Source organism: Melanerpes formicivorus, unplaced genomic scaffold, assembly GCF_026170545.1.
Source record: "Melanerpes formicivorus ecotype bairdi unplaced genomic scaffold, bMelFor1.0.p_v2 SCAF_7, whole genome shotgun sequence".
In the NCBI taxonomy this organism is placed as follows: domain Eukaryota; kingdom Metazoa; phylum Chordata; class Aves; order Piciformes; family Picidae; genus Melanerpes; species Melanerpes formicivorus.
In genome coordinates this window covers 20,067,051-20,081,869 of record NW_027142359.1, presented here as the reverse complement: position 1 = coordinate 20,081,869, position 14,819 = coordinate 20,067,051, and the positions used below count along the sequence as shown (strand labels likewise).

At 41.4% G+C, this 14,819-nt stretch overlaps 1 protein-coding gene across 3 annotated transcripts in view; it reads left to right on the top strand.

Annotated features, from left to right (window-relative positions):
- Positions 1-14,819, top strand: part of BRINP3 (BMP/retinoic acid inducible neural specific 3) — a 231,283-nt gene that overhangs the window by 1,747 nt on the left and 214,717 nt on the right. Inside the window, exon 1 of one of the 3 annotated variants that reach the window (XM_068140506.1) lies at positions 2,162-2,236. The exons of the other annotated variants lie outside the window; for them this stretch is intronic. The gene's annotated coding sequence lies outside the window, so the exon portion shown is untranslated. Of the gene's footprint in view, positions 1-2,161; positions 2,237-14,819 lie in introns of those variants that run through there. 3 annotated transcript variants of the gene reach the window in all.

The following is a 14,819-nucleotide window of genomic DNA, read 5'->3' as shown; positions in this document are numbered from 1 at the left end:
CCTTCCCATACTTCCTGCCTTTAAATTGTTGGCTAATGAAAGGGGCAGTGAAAAAGCCCTTAAGCCTGGGATTCAAAATTCATCCTTCTTCCAGTTCCACTTTCTTCCCAGCAACACAATACCCCCATGTCCACTTCACACAGCTCAACACCTTTCTCTCCAAGTCTCTCCTCCAGCAGCTTTTCCCAGCTCCATCACTGCTGATCTGCTCTCCTTGCCCCTCCCTGACTCTCTAGGCTTTCCACACCTTCTGCCCGAGGACCCTTTGCAGGGCACTGGGGCAGTTGCCCAGATCCCAACCTTTCTCCTGAATTACCTGCTCCTCCTGCTGCTGCTGTGGTGTTCCTGCATCAGGCTGCTTAGGAAAGTTTTTTTGTAGCCCTACCCCCTCCCCAACCTAGTTATAGAGGGTTACCTAGGTACGTACTTTTCAAAAGCTCAAATCCTGGTGAGGGGAATGAAAACCCAACCAGGAGATCCTGAGGAATTAATTGGCTGTGGAAACAGCTTTGCCTGGTGAGCACCACCTCACTATGCTAGCTAAATGATAGTGCTCTGCAGAAAAGATTTATGTGCCCATCAACAGAATATTCCTCGGGTTTAAGAGCCCTTCACTTTTCCCCCGGTCTGAGGCTGGTAGTGAGATGGCAGGAGGCAGGGAGAGGGCAGCGGAGTGATTTTGATCACAGTCACTGTGAGGGATGGCAGTAAACCAGTGCCTGGGCAGGAAAACTGACACAGGTTGGACCGGACTGGTGTTCCTGTGCTCAGCAGAATGCGATGGGGGTGGGCAGGGGCCCTGTTACTCACACACCAGATCCCCTGCATACAAACAGCAAATAAATCAATGCAATTAAAGTAGGCTTTAATGGGCAATTGCAACAAGCGGGTGTGAGGTGTGCTTAATAGAGGAGATTTCCATTAGCCTTGATGGTTCATTTCCAGCATTCGGCACTCCCAGACCAGAGGATACCCTCTGCTCACATTGAGCTGCATGACTCAGAACAAAATAGGAATGCTAGGCAGGACTCTGCTGGTTTTTGCTTTGCTTTGTTGATTCTTTGCCTTTTTCGTATAGTAGTATGCAAATACCTCCCAAGACTCACGGCCCATTCCCTAGGGAATGGTCACAGACAGCCCTCTTCCCTTCATTTCGGAGTCCAGAAACCCTGTTTGTGCATGACTTTGCTGCCAAGGATTATCTCCACTTCTCCTGTCTTCATCTTCCCCGGAGCTGTGGCATCGGAACTCCCTTTTGGCTGGCACTGGCAGAGGAACACAAGGGGAGGGGGCTCTGGCAGGGGAAACACCTTTAAAGGTGTATGTCAGCACCTTGCCTGCCTCCTTAACAGTCTGGGCTTAGCCCTACTCCTTTCCTTCAGGTTGTGCCTGCCCCCGGGGAGAGGAGGGGGCTGGGGAGAGGAGAGGCCGTGGTGGGGGGCCGCCCGCAGCAGCAGCAGCAGGAGGGGCTCCAGGTGGAGCTCCTGCAGCCGCGGGCTGTTGGATCCTCAGTATCCCATCAGGACCCCTCCTTTCACCGGTATCCCCAGCTTCTTAACAGGACTCCCAGACTCTCACCCGGATCCCCAGTTCCAGCCTCCCATTGGGACTCCCAGCCTCTTACCAGGATCCCCAGCCTCTCACTTGGACCCCCCACCTCTCACCAAGACCCACAACTTCTCACCGGGACCCTCCGACTCTCACCGGGACTTCCCACCTCTAACCAAGACCCCCAGCCCCTAACCAGGATCTCCTAACTCTAACCAGGACCCCAAGGTCTAACTGAGACCCTCCCAACTCCTCACTAGGACCCGTGCCTCTCACCAGGACCCGGCAGCCTCTAATCAGGACCCCCCACCTCTTGCCAGCCTCCCCAGGCTGCCCAAGCCCCCTCGGCAGCAGATCGTTCTCTACTGGCAGGTCGTCTCCTGTCACTTGGTGGGGGCAGGAGAAACCTAAGCTCGGAGCTGTCCGGGGCAGGCCGCAGCGGGCGGGGAGAGGCTGGGCTGTGAGGAGTGAAGCGAGGGCTGCAGGATGCTCCGAGCGCCAGTCCCGTGTGCGCCTCCCAGATGCAGCAGCCCCTCCTCGGCAGCACGGGTATGAGCTGTGCGGTATAAACAGCCAGGCAAAGAAAATAGAGTGTAAACTGTCACCCTGGGCTGGAAGACAGGAGATCTGTTTTTTTTTTGGGGCTGCGATTTCTGTGCTACTTAGAAACCAACATGCATTTAAGAAGGTAAGGGCTTTGCTGCCAGCAATCTGTGTTGTGGTTTACCCCAAATTCCAGTGTGTTTTCTGTGTGGCTTTCACTAAGTGTTATGTTATGGAAGAAAGTGGGATATGGTAGGGTTGACTGTGTGGGAATGTCTTGGAAAGACTATATCAGCTTCAGGTTGGAATGGTTTCTGCTAGAGATGGAGTGAGTGTCTGTGTGTGAAGTGAATTCAGGACTGGCAGGAAAATGTAATGCATGCAATAAGTGAAGGGTACTCTGCTGTAGCATCCAAAGCAGCCAGATCAGATGAAGGCCAGTGTGAGAGACACCCAAATAGGAAAAAATACAAGCATGTAAAGTAATTCAGAGATACATATCTGGCAAGCAAGTCTGACAGAAGAAACAAAAATAACTTATTTCCAAGGAAACCCCACCTCTAACTTTATTTAAATGTGGCAAAAGGATTCTATAGAATTAAGTGATTCCATAGAAAGAAGTGAAATCAAAACCTTATAGTTTATGTTTTCAGAGAGGAGTGACTTGACACATGAAGTGTACAGAGACAAAGCTCGTGTGGCCCCACTTAGGTTTATAGCATACAAAAAATCACTTTGCAGGAGCAATATGATTAGACATCAGGCTTTACAGACTGCTGCCAGTGCTCAGCTCCAGCTGTACAAGGAACTATTCATTTTACATAGGTGCTCTATCAGCTTTTCCATGAGACCCAGCTCTGAGAACAGCAACATTGGATTTTCATCTCTTTCGTACCGTGTCAAAGTGTGGCAACAGAACCATAGACTTCGATCCTGTTGTGATGCTAATTATCAAACTTCCATGAAGAAGATACCCACAAATTCTTGCCATCAACCATCTAAATCACATATTTTAAGCAAGGAAGAAAAAAGAGGGATCTGCTCTATTTTCAGTGAGCTGATCCACCTCCAGTGAGAGCTCACTTCCTCACCAGTCACTGAGCTCACCAGTGTGTTTGGGGTGCTTGCTCATGAGAAGCTGAAACACTGTGAGTGAAAACGTTAACTAGGAGGCATGAAAACAAACAGCTGAATGTTTTACAGCTCCCGCTGCAGAAGGCAGCATTTGTACAACAAGGCAACAAAACAACTTGAGGATCTTTGGGTGATGTAATCACCTCATCTCATCCTTTCCTTTTTTTATTTTCCTCTGCTGCCTGGATTCTGTGGTGAAGAATTGATTACAGAACTCTACTCATTGCTTACACCAATGCACTTCTGAAAAGTTGTTTCTTTAGTCACATAGCTTGAAGTGAGTTTTCCCTCCTCTCAGTCCCAGATAGAGACAAGGATCTGTGGGCCTAAAATATTTTTACTTCATTTGGATTAATTAAAAATTGAGTCATCATAATGGGCTATGATCAGTGTAAGAAATGTCTTGCTTGAGATACACAGTCACTGAAAACAAAAAGAAGCTATTTTTATTGTTTTTTTTCATCAAGCTGCTTCTTCAGCACTTAAAAAAATTCTAAATGGTAAATTGGAATCTCAATCAATTAGATTATTTGAACTAATCAGGGAGATCAATCAATTAAAAGAGAAAAGACATGGTGGGAAGTGTTAGATACTTTCTGGAAATACTGTTTTCAAGCTATCATATATGTCTAGGGCAGCCTTTTCTTGTTCCTCCCAAAGCTTCATCTCTCCTCCAAAGCAGGAGACATTGATTTATTTATTTTTCCTCTCCTAAAACATTGGAAGTCTCATATGGAACCAAACTCATCAGACAAAGAGAGCCAAAACACTCCTTCAGAAAGATTGTATTAAAGAAAACAGTCCTGTCAGACTGCTGCAGGTGGCAACTTAGAATGAGCCATTTTATGGGGAGATTTTCTTCAACTTTCTCTTGATCTCTCCTGATACTCTCATAAGAGGGAGCGTTTTTCAAGGAGAAAATTACTGCCCCATTCGCTTTGCACCGTTGTTTTCCATTGCTCAACATGTCTGCTGTTCAATGAGGGCCTGATCTTGCCCAATTAAAGGAGATCTGAGTGTTGTTAATAACTTCACTGTATGCCAGATCAATTTCCAAAGTAGTAATTTGGAACCAAAATGAACTTCAGACTTAGGAAAATCAAAAAAGGAAGCACCATGAAGTTAGATGCTGTGTACAGAAGTGTGAGGCTTTGCATGTCTTAAGTCAAAGAGCATTAAAATACTAAGGAACTGAGGAGTTTTTCACCTGTTTTTATACTGGATTAGGTCTTAGTATTCTATCATTGATACATCATCTTTTTTGTGTGTGTGTGTGTATGAAGTTGAGAAAGAGAGATCCATTCTCAGAAGTGCCCTACTCAGTGCCTTGCAACTCAAGTCATGGCAATGCTGAAAACTGTAGTGTGAATAATTTGGTCTCCTAGCTCTGAAATGAATCATTTCTGTGTAGCACAGCAAGTGTGCATGCATAAACACAGTTTGTGTAGCCATATGCATACACAGATATAAATATGTGTGGCACATACTGCACATACTCAACCTCTTCATCGCTCCACAGCTGTGGTGGCTATCATTACTCTTTTTACCCTGGCTCATGCCATATGATGGATTATTTAGCACATTTTTTTCCCCATCTCCCCTGGAAAGCCTCCACTTGCTCTGTGTGCCACAAAATAATGTGCTAACAAGAGAAGAGAAGGACACTCTCTGCCATGTCAAAGCTTTTCATGTTTAACTAATGAGCTTCTCACAAAGGCCACCGATTTTGTTCCACCTTCAAAAGAAGATTGTCCAGGCAATATCTACTGTTAGTTATATGAAGACTATTAAACTGCAGTGGTTTCTTTTATAATGAGGTGAGATCCTAAGGCTTGTCAGTCAGATATCCTTACTGTAGCAGCCACATTAATGATGATTAGAAAATTCAGCTAATTTGCAGTAACACTTTCACTACCACATCCACCATCACCTGATCAACATGAAAGGTGGTTTTTAAGGTATTTATTCTGCATTGGCAGGTAAACGACCTAAATCTGGGGAATCAGGGCACTATTCTGTACCTTTAATCCCATATTACTCATGACTACTGAGAACTCTGTAGAGCTAATTTAGCTCTTTCACTACTTAGAAACCTGTTGGAAATAACAAAAACACCTGGTTAACTGATGATGGATGATAATTCTAAAGCCAAACAGGATTATTAAAATCCATTGTGAATACATTTTTCTTCACTTTTTTTTGGTTTTAATTATTATCATTATTCCTCCTTTCTCTATTCAAAACCTTTATTTCTAAGGAAGCTTAATATCACTTGTGAAAAATAATGCTCCTTGCTGAAAAATGGTATTGTGGTTGAGGTGGCAGCCCAAGACTATATCTTTAATTAGCTTTTCTTCACCTAAAATATTATTGATCCCTATTCTTTAGCAGTTTGGAGGACAGAGAGCACAAATATTAATTGCAACAAATCTTATCTTGAAATAATGTTGTTTTGTACTTCATGTGCAGCCCTAAATGTCAGAGTTGCTGAATTGTGGACATGAACTTTCATATACATGTACTTTAAAGGTATATATGTACTTTAGCATCTCAGCAGAGACCATGTCAGGGCTTGTGTTACTTTTAGGAAAGATTAAAAATCAGTGCAAGCAGAATGTCAGCACTCAACCTTTTGTTCTGTCATCTTCAACTGTTGGCTGATCTATAGGCAGAGATGGTAGCCAACTCTTTTCCTTGACATGCTCAGCACTTCTTGGATGAATCACCTTATTTACAGTACCACAGTATATTAGAGCTTGGAAGGGATGGCAAGAGATCATTGGGTCCAACCCCTCTGCCAAAGCAGGATCATTAATGTGTCCTGCAATTCACATTTATTATTATTATTATTATTATTATTATTATTATTATTATTATTATTATTATTATTATTATTATTATTAAATAATTGTTTCTTAGTTTTGAGCCAATGTTTCTAATAAAGTTCTCCAGTGGTCCCTTCTAACCTGTACCATTGTGTGATTGTGACGCTGGTTTGTGACTTGTCCTGCTGCCAGCCTCTGGAGATGATGGGCTTATTTCACACAGAACCATTAGTTGGTGATGTTGCATTTCTGGAGATTGTTTAGCACCAGCCTTGGTAGAGTTAGAAAATGGTTGGTCTTGATGATTTTAAAGGACTTTTCCAACCAAAAGGATTTTATGAATCTATATGAATGTGGCTCATTGCCTTCAAAAGCAAAAGCTTCAGTAACTTACTAAGTACTCTTCAAGCTCTCTGCTAGCGTAACTTTATCAGACTGATTCACCTTAGCTGAAGAGACAGCAGTGGCTCTTTCGGTAAGATACTCTTAGTTACAATCCAGCTTTATTTCTTCACACTGTTTTGTCTTGGCTAGGCAAAGCCTAGAACATTTTCTTTTTCTCAGCCTTTCTAGAAAACAAATAAATAAATAAATATATTAGCTGAATTAAACAAATCCTATCTTCCTCAGAGAGACTGCAGTGATCTGTAATGTGTACTAGACAGATGATGTGTCTCTCATTCTGCACTGGCAAAAATGCCAGCTGCGAGTTTAAAGCTTTTCAGTGGTAGCTTAGCACCTTCCTGCTAAATCAGAATGTGTTTTCCTATACCCTACAGTGACGAACAGTGATAATTTTGTACTAACGTGGGCTCAGACTATCGCATCGTGAAAATCAAATGGCAAGGAGATTGTAATTTGTGATGAGGCTCTGAAGCCCAGACTTTGTCTCCTTCTAACGTGACGTTCACAGGAAAGACAATTTTTAGCAGGCAGACTTTTCTTTTTTTTTTTTTTCCTCTCTAATTTTGTAATTTCTTCTAAACTTGTCAAAAATCAAGACCTACAAGGAAGCTTTGGTGTGATATTTATGTGCCAATGCAGACTGCCCAGTACACATGGCATAAATATTACTTGTACAATCAAGCTCTGCGTATTATCCATCCTGAGAGGCAATTAGGTCCAGACTGGCTTGCTGAGGTTTGAATCTTTGCTCAGTCAGCCATAAAGTCCTTACTCTCACTATAAAAAATTAATAGCTATAACATGAACATTTAAGAGGATCTGGCTACTGCCCATACACCGGCTACAGGCTGAAAAAGCTGCGGCAAAGAGATTTAGGAAAAGTCACAGAACAATTTACAGCAGGATCAGATGTAGAAGCATGGTCTCTTGACTCTGACTCCTGTCTAGGGAGCTTGCACAAGTCATTTCTGACAGGACAGCAGTGCTGTAAGTTTTCTTAGTGGTTCTTTTCTTCTTTTTTTTTTCTCTGTCAGGTTGAAGCTTAGGAACCTGAAAGGAGTTTTAAACATCCATTTAAGCCAACTGAAACCCAGCTACACCATCTGAATCAGCTGTAAATGTGCTGTGAGCTCTGGCATACTTTTGTTCTGAAAGACATAATAGAATAGCAAAACTAAACCATTGCCATTTTATTTGATATCAGTGCTAAGAGATAAAATACATCCAATCATCCATTCTCATTGTAATGTGTCCAGAAAAGTGCACTTAAAGAAAAAACTCATGCCATTAGGTCTTTATGGAGATGGTCTCTAACTGCTGGTCTAACCTGTATCCACTCTTTTTCACATGGAAAATAAAATCAATAAGAGTGTAAATCCTTGATCAGATATTACTTAACTAAAATTACAGGGCTGTATCCCATGCTGGAGCTCCTAAGAGGAGAAATTAATTCTTAGAAATAAAGAAATTAAAAATAAATAAGAATCAAACCAAACCACACAAAACCCCAACCCAAATCTTATTTCTGTGATAATATTTTGAATCATGAACAGGATTATGGATTAAGGTAATACCTGAGGGAATGGAGGCACATGAAACTGAGATGTAAGCTAAAATAAATATGTCCCCATTACAGTTGGCAGTGTTCAGTGCTTCTCTGGCCCTCTTCTTAAGACCAGAGAACAGCTATACACCATTATTTCTCCTTGTCTTCATTATTGTACAAACAATATTAGCACTTCAATAGCTTCAAAGAAACTTCTATTTTTGTCTGAGACTGACAATTCCTTTCCCTTCCATCCTTTTCTGAACATTTGTTGCAGAATCACCAGAAACAGAAATTTTAAGTAGCAACAAAAATAGTCATCTGCTCTGTTAGCAGAATGAACAGCTTCCTATTTATTTTATGACATTTTTGTCATCCCATGGTCCAAAAGGACTCTACAGCCATTAATTGTTCAAGCTTCACAATGTCTTTCTTTTCTGATCTCATGAACAGGAACTAGGACTGAAAAATTTAAGGTTATACAGTAAAACCAAAGTTATATGTCAAGGAAACTGTTCCAAGCATTCTCTTTCCTCTATAAACTGAATCTTATTCAGCTCAACAGTCTCTTGGTCAGCAAAGTTTCTTCTTGCCCCACCTTATTTTAGCCTGCCCTGAGCTCTTCTGCCTTAGAGAATAATCAGTTATATTTGCAGTGTTCTGCAGACTTGAACGTCCAAAACTAAAGGTCTAGTGGACAAGCTGTAAAGAGCTGCTTCCTCCCCTTCTGGATGGCAACAACTGAAACAGCTCTAGTATTTAAAACCTGGCAAAGGACAAAATTAAACAGGTAAGAGCTGTTTGTGGCTCTGATGTGGCTTACTGGCTTACATGCCTTTTAGCATGCACCATCTTCTCATAGTCAGCTGATAATTAGCTGATAAATCTGGCCAGAAAATTGCCTGGAACTAACAGTTATGGGTGCAACGGAAATGTACTACCAGAACTAGTATGTTGTGGCTTTCCAGTCATAGTTTAACATTTAATTTTAGGTTGTATTCTTTGGAAAAAAACTAAAGACCTACTTAACAGGCATTAAAACGCATCCAGAGAGATTAACAGCAGAGAATATTGAATGTTTTTAAGTTAAGAATTGAGTTTAAATAAATTAAGTAAAATGGAATGCAAGCTTCTAGGTAACTGTCTCCTGCTGAGGGTTTTCCACAAACTCAGATGCTCCAGTATGTAAAACTCTGTGTCACAGTGATACATGTCAGCTTGTGCCTGAGGAGATACTGTGCTAGAAACTCTCCCTATGCTGTTCTTTTATTTTCCTGTAGCACAGATCCCAGACTTACTCAAAAAGAGCTTGTTCTGCTTTCATTCTAACTCTTTCCATGCCATCAGATGTTTTAGCTGAAAGTTCTTGAATGATTTGGGAGAGTGCTTGGTGTAAGTTTTGCGGTGGAAGAATGGCTTACAACTGAAATGTCACACACAGTTCTGCATGGAAAGATTTTTTGCACAGGAGACAGTCCTTGTGCACTCATGAAAAGATCAAGATTTTATCTTTTGTGAACTGCTATGATTGCTAGGGTCACCCAACCTGGAGCAGGTTTAAAGCTCTTGAAGCAGCAGGTTTTTCTGTGTCATTGTGACATCCTGGAGGTTGGTCAGCTGAAACCCAGGGCTCACTCAGGGTCCTGCTTAGCTGTTCCTGAAATTAACTTCATTGTAGCTCCTTGTGCGACTGAGGGATGTTATCTGCCAAGGGCTTAGGTGCTAACCCCCATTAGATTTGAGGAACTGAGACACCATGAAGACTGAATTGGTTTCTCTGCCTCTGTACCTACATAATTCACATTTGAGGCATCCAGAAAGCTCATGTGCTTTCATAAACCATGCACTCTGACTTTACACAGTGTGCAAGCACAGCTCCTCTCAGCTCACAAGCACAGAACAAGGGCTAAACTAGCCAGCATCTGCAGCCAAGGCAGGAGCTGTGCCATAGCATGGTGACCTCCAGACAAAGATGATTGTGGCCAAGCCCAAGATCCAGCTAGGGAACTCAAGCACTGATTCTGGGGCTGGAGGATTCACAGCGGTACCACCCAGGCAGGAGCTGAAGGTCCAGAAACACACAAGAGTGGGTGAAAGCCCAAGATGAGGCTGTTCAAGGTCCTGACAGCTGATTTCTTCTCCTCAGTGTATTCCTTGCTGGAACAGACCCATTCAAAAGGCTGAAATTGCAATGTGGGGATGCTGCCCTATGTCATCATTAGGATCTGTTTGCAGAGAAGGATGAACTTCAATGAACAGATTGGTAAAGCACCTGAGGGAGTTTATACATCATGATCTGGGCAGCAGAGGGTAAAAAAAAAAAAGGTCTTTTATAAATACCATGCATTAAAACAATGACCTAAGCACACCTGGCAGCCAGCACATATTCCAAGGGTGGAGAAGTCCAGCAGCATCTGTACCGGGATGGAGTAGAAAGCATTTGGGTGCATCCAGTTAAAGACTCCAGACACTTGCAGGAGTGAAATTCTGCAGGGACAGAGCAGACACCTTGTCACGTGCCTTGGGAAATAGCTGTAATCTTCAACAACCAGCCCTCACTTTCCTCCTGGAGCTGATGATGGCTGCAGAAGACTTGGGCTGATGTATGCTCTCTCTTTCTATGGGTACATATTATTTTTTTGCTCCTCTTCTCTGAAGGCTGGGATGAGCTAAAAAAAAACCAAAAACATTTACAAAAGAAATAAACAACATACAAAAAGAATCAGACATCCTGTTTGTTCTCTGTTTCTGCTTTCAAGGACATAGTTACCAGGGGTCTTGTCCTTGTCTCACACAGAGAAGAAAGCTGAAATCCATCAGCAGATGAATCTCTGTTTGAACAAAGAAAAAGTGTTTGTCTTGGGTGCACCTGGTGAAAGCAGATACCAGGAGCTGCTCTGAGGATTCTACTTATTTTTAAGCCTGGAATGTAAAACTCACTTGAGGGTGGTAGGCGTAGAATTTTTTCCTTTCATATTTGCCAGAGTATCTGCTTTTGAGTCTCTGCTGAGGACGATTCTTAGGTCAGGACTTACTGTGGCTCACAAAGGAAAACAGAGAACAAGCTGATTCAACCCCCTTCACTGAAAATAATCTGTTGACAAATATATTTTTTTTCTGTCCAGATGCCTTCTACTTCTTGCATAACAGCACAAGCTGTACCCTGCAGCTCATGTGTATAGGATCTGGTGCCAGGCAGAGCTCTCCATCCTTTAACTCCCTAACCCCATTCCCTGTTTCTTTCTTCTGCCAAATGTACAGGTCCTTTCTCTTGTTGCTTCACTAGCCTTCTGGTGGCTCTCAAAATGTGTGAAAGGCAACCACTGTCAAACAGCTGTCTGTGAGCACAGGACAGAAAAGTCCACATCAGTTCATGAATCCTTCTGCTGTCCTTTGGGAATCATAGAATTCTTTAGGCTGGAAAAGACTTTTCAATCAGAGTCCAACCACTAACCCATCACTACCAAGTCCACTGCTAAACTGTAAGCATCACATCTCTGCAGCACCTCGGTGTCTTTTGCACAGTGAAGGGCCCAAAACTGAATATGGGAAGTTCATCTTGAGAATTTTTTTGTGGGCTTGAGTATCCTCTTTGGAAGGACCGAATCTACTTGTGACTGAGAGCAGAGCACAAGTGAGATGCTCTTTTGCTCTCTGCTCTATCCATCTCCTCTGTAGCTCATACTGATTGTAGCACTTTCTGCTCTTCCACACCATGTCGTCAGTTTCATGGCTGTTTCATTTACACTGGGCTGTGTGAGAATTTCAAGGACAGGTGCCTCCCCAGCTCTCATTCATTCAAAGTTGTTAACATAAGAAAAATAGGTTAAAAAATAAATTAATTTTAAAAATCACTGATTATATGACAGATTTCTTATGAATAGGTCCTGTAGCACTTTACAGAGGTGGACTAAATGTTCACCATCACACTTCAGATGAGGAAGACAAAGCAAAAAAGACATTAAGAGATAAATTCAGGGTTTCATAGCAGATAAAACTAATCTCTGAGAGTCAGAGTATTGCTTTATTATTTATGCAAAATTTCTTTCCATTTTCTAGTATCAAAACACCTTTGAAAAAAGTGGTCCTGACTTACCTTGTTTTCTGTGAGCTTTTCTCCATCCAGCTGTAGTGAATTAAATGCTGCTTCTCACGATCAATTCAAAGCTGCAGCTCACAGGTAGCATTCATGAGAACTTTGTGTAATAGTTGCAAAATAAAGACTTCCATTCCTGGTTTCCATGATGTGCAATTTAAAAGAAATATCAAGTGTACCCTGACATCTAACTACATACAAGCAGAACTGGTTGTGTTCCCTCCTTGTTCTCTTTGATTTTAAAGAGATATATACTTATCATTTTGAGGAGTTCAAAGAAAACTAGGCTTTGAGCTTTGAGGTTTGCACAAAAAGCACCGTCTTAGAGACACGAAGGTTTCGGAGTCTTGTAGAGAGTGTTCACTGATGAGGTCCTTATTACTTTCCTTTAAAAGGACATCTCTGAAAGTGACAATTTTAAATTTTCATTTTACCCCTATGGGAAGTTACATCCAGAAGAATCCCACTTCAGCACAGAGGAGTCTCAGCTCTCTATGGAGAACTGGGATGTTTCAGCATTTTCATGGAATCCTAGTGAGCATAAAATCCAATAGGCTTCAGACTCTCAAAAAATCTCTGTGAGACACAAAAAGAGAGTGATGGAGGAAAGGCTGTGCTCCCTTTTGTAATGCTTTTGTAAGGCTGCAGATGTAGAAGAGGAGTGAGCATCTCAGACCAAGGCAACAGCATCTTTCAGCCTGCATAATAGAGAGAAATACTGAAGAAAAAATCCACCTCAAGCTTATGAGAATGTCTGTACACTTAATGTAGAGTTATATTTTGATTCCTGAGAACTGCAGGTGTAGACATGGCCCAAAAAAGCCACAGATGGTGCCTAACATCGACTTTACTGACTCATATAAAAAATTTACTCCACTAGTGAACAAGGAGTGATCTATTTAGCAGCTATAAATCTACTGTATATCAGAACATATGTTCTGTACATGAATGTAACCTCTTAGGAAACAAAAAAAGGTGGCCTGCAGTGAGGTTATCAGAGATTTCTGATTATTTTTTTCCTTGAGAAAAAATTGTCATCTTTCCATTTTAGAAAGTATTTACACTTACTGATTTACCTTTTCCTGAAGACTGCTGATTCTGTATTATTCTGTGTCTCTTAGCATACATGATTTATCAGTTAATGTTCTGTAAGCAAGAGAGCTCAACCTACAAATCTAGCAGACACTTCATTTTGTACTATTTTAGGTACACCAGCTTAGTGACTTTACAAACTACCCATCTATAATTGTGTACCATTTCTAATATGGAAAAAAAAGCTTTTCCCTGAAAAAAAGGAAATAATTTGGTGGGGTTTGCCCTGCCATAAGTTAACAGCTAAAGGGGGTGGATGTTCTTGATCACATCTGAAGATTAAAGGAATTTGTCCCCATGGCCATGATGCTTGCTTTGCACTTTCCAGTGTTTTCAGATGGAATCCATATTCCACCAGCTTCAGCACCTTTTACATGGTCAGCAGAACTAGGACTTGGCTATGGAATTTCAGAGGAGGTTGAGTCAAATTCATTCTGCATTAATGACAGTGAAGGGATAGCAGATTCCTAGCAAAGAAGGATTTCGATAATTTTGCTTCTTGATCTCACTCTAACCAAAGAATTTAGAAGAGGAAGGGCTGAAAATTTATTAACATTTTTGAAGTGGTAGCTGGGTGAAACCCTGGAGATAACAGAGAGTAATTGTGCTGAGATTCTCTACCTGATAATTGTCCTCTAAGGTAGCACTTCAAAGAGATAGGGTGTTGACATGACAGCTTTGTTTGAAGATGTCTTCTCTACAGTGTGTCTTCACTTTAAAATCTACCACCTCTATTACTTAACAGGTGTTCATTTGTTTTCTCTGTTCTCCCATCCCATCTTGAAAGCAACGTGTGCTCTAACACAGATTTATTTCAGGTTGTTTGTCCCTGGAGCTCTATGAGGGCTGTGACTACAGCATTTGTGTCCCACATGCCTATAAAAGTCCTCCAAAAAATGGTTTCAGGGCATTTATATTCACTAGACAATCTGAGTATTTCCAATTTTGAGATATTTTCCACACTGTAACCTTAGGAAAATTCCTTAGGCTGGAATTGTTTTAATTATCATTTGATAGGAAAGACACATTTAAATCCGCCTAACAGCTTAAAACCCCAACAACTTAGCTGTGGTCTTTTCATGCTTCAGCTCCTTGTTTGTTAAATTGAGGTAAAAGTTTATTTCTCCAGGGGGTATTAGGAGAATTAAACCTACACAGACTGGCTCTACAATGACTGGACAATACAGACAAGTTGCTAAGTGTCTATTAGAGATGAAGCCATTATTTTACTCTCCCTAAGGACTAGCTGAATATTTATACCTTTTTGGAAAATACTTTCATATATCTTTAAAACAAGAAGATTATTTACTTCTGTAACAATACAGGTTCTCTGAAGATGTTTTGCCAGCAGTTAATTTATGACCTGCCATGAGGTGTAGCTTTAAGGCAAGCGCAGAGCAGGGCTCTTCACTATTCCTTTTCAAGTGCTCATTTGGCCTCTTTTAAGGAAGATGCTGCATATACAAAGTAATTAATTTTCCAATCCTAATATTACCATTTGGAATTCAAAAGGGACTCAATTAGTCATCATTACAGTTTAATGGCCTGAAACACTTTAGTGATAATAAGCACCCAAAAAAAAGTAAACTCCTACCTCTTGTAATTTAAACCATTACAGGATGTTTTCAAT